We start from the raw sequence: 1,972 nt of genomic DNA, 5'->3' as shown, positions 1-1,972 counted from the left end.
TGCCTCGCTGTCATTGACACGAGCAATAGAGACAGAAAGGTGCCCGAGGCTCAAATGGAAGACAAAACTGGTGGATTAGGATCTCTGTAAAGATCAGTAACTTCAAAACAAAAATCAAATCCCCAGTCAACAAATTAAAGGATCACATGACAGGACATAAGGTTTTATAACTTTACTGCAACAAACAAACTAGAAGCAACATTAACTAAATATTATTTTTGTAGGAAACCTACACCTTAAAAGTATCAGTCCAAAGTGATTCCTGAGGGTTCCGTTCTTTTCTTTTCCCAATCTGGCAGCCTTTAACTGGAGCCTTTCACAGTGAAAGATTGGCGAGCTACCAGAAAACCGAGCCGAGCATAAATAGGTCATTATTTGGTTGGCAAGATGTAACGAGTGGTGTGTCACAGGGATCAGTGCTGGGGAGTCAATCTTTTACAATTTATATCAATGACTTGGATGAGTTCTGACGGTATGATTGTTGAGTTTGCTGATGATGCAGGCAAAAAGGAAACGGAGGTGGTGTTGCACTGATAATAAGGGACGGCATCAGTACATTAATAAGGGAGGATCTCAGATCAGGAATACAAAATGTGAAATCTGTTTGGGTGGAGCTAAGGAACAACATGTGACAGCAAACGTGTGGGACGCATTTGGTGCCAGAGGCACAGTGCTGCCACTCACCCGGAGGAGGCATCAAAAGATTTTAAACATCAGTGTGACTGGAAAAGCACTGAGACACACACACCCGAGTGAGTGTGTTCCAGGGGACTGACTGTGGAAAGAGTTCAAGTCTCTGTCCTCGAGGAGCTCCTGCCGGTGGCCACTGTCTACGCCGCTTTCGGGGGTTTCCGCTATTTTAGCTCCCCCATCTCCGATTTTCGGTGGCCTTTGGGGCTGTCCCGGGCGTCCAGCCGGGCCGGTTTGAGAACCGGCGAGGAACCCCACGCGAGTGTCTGGCGGCCGGAGCTGAGGTGTCTGACCCGGGACGCACGCATTTGGAGCAACGGGGGTGGAGCCAAACTGAGGATGAGTCGGCAGGCCCGAAGCCAGGGCGCAATGTAGGGCGGGAATGGCGCATCCTCGGGGTTGGTGGTGACTCACCCGGCGGCCTGTCCTCTCTCTCTCCGGCCTGTCCTCTCTCTCCGGGTGTGGGGATGTCGGAGCCCCCCCCGGGTGTGGGGATGTCGGAGCCCCCCCCCTCCGCTGTACCACGAGCGGCAGCGCCTGGAGCTCTGCGCCCTCCACGCCCTCAACAACCTCCTGCAGCAGCCGCTCTTCACCCAGCAGCAGCTGGACGGGCTGAGCGGCCAGCTGGCTCCCGACTCTCTGGTGAATCCACATCGCAGTTTGTTAGGAACCGGGAACTATGATGTCAACGTCCTCATGGCCGCCTTGCTAATTCAAGGTCTCGCTGCGATTTGGTGGGATAAACGCAAGTCGCTCAGCAGCTTGGTGCTGAGCCGGGTCCATGGCTTCATCCTCAACATTCCCTCCAACATGATGCTGGGCTTTGTCTCGCTCCCCATCCAGCGCAAGCACTGGGTGGCAGTCAGGCTAATCAACGGGGCCTACTACAACCTGGACTCCAAACTAAAGGCCCCGGTTCCAATCGGGAATGAGGAGGAACTGAGGAAGTTCCTGCAGGACCAGATCACCCAGGATCCCTGTGAGCTGCTGCTGGTGGTGCCGAGGGAGGTGGAGGAGGACGGAAGCTGGCTGCTCGCTCCCTGAACGCGAGACGCGGGAGATCGGGCAGCGGGAGTGGGGAGGGGGGGAAGTCTCGCCGTCGATGGCGGGCTGACTCAGACCTCCAGCTGTGACAGAGGAAGCCAGCACGCTGGGGAGGTCGAAAAAATAATTGGAAACTCTAAATTCATTTAAAAAAGAACTTGAAATGTTTAAAGAGACAATATCAGCAGGACTGTTATTGAATCATTGCCTCTATCATTTCCTATATTGCTCCATCGTC

At 53.4% G+C, this 1,972-nt stretch overlaps 1 pseudogene; it reads left to right on the top strand.

Annotated features, from left to right (window-relative positions):
• The first annotated feature begins 474 nt into the window (after positions 1–474).
• Positions 475–1,750, top strand: LOC140417943 (josephin-2 pseudogene; annotated as a pseudogene).
• Positions 1,751–1,972: the final 222 nt, after the last annotated feature.

Source organism: Scyliorhinus torazame, chromosome 5, assembly GCF_047496885.1.
Source record: "Scyliorhinus torazame isolate Kashiwa2021f chromosome 5, sScyTor2.1, whole genome shotgun sequence".
In the NCBI taxonomy this organism is placed as follows: domain Eukaryota; kingdom Metazoa; phylum Chordata; class Chondrichthyes; order Carcharhiniformes; family Scyliorhinidae; genus Scyliorhinus; species Scyliorhinus torazame.
Note: the sequence above shows the minus strand (reverse complement) of the source record. Positions and strands in the feature narration are given on the sequence as shown.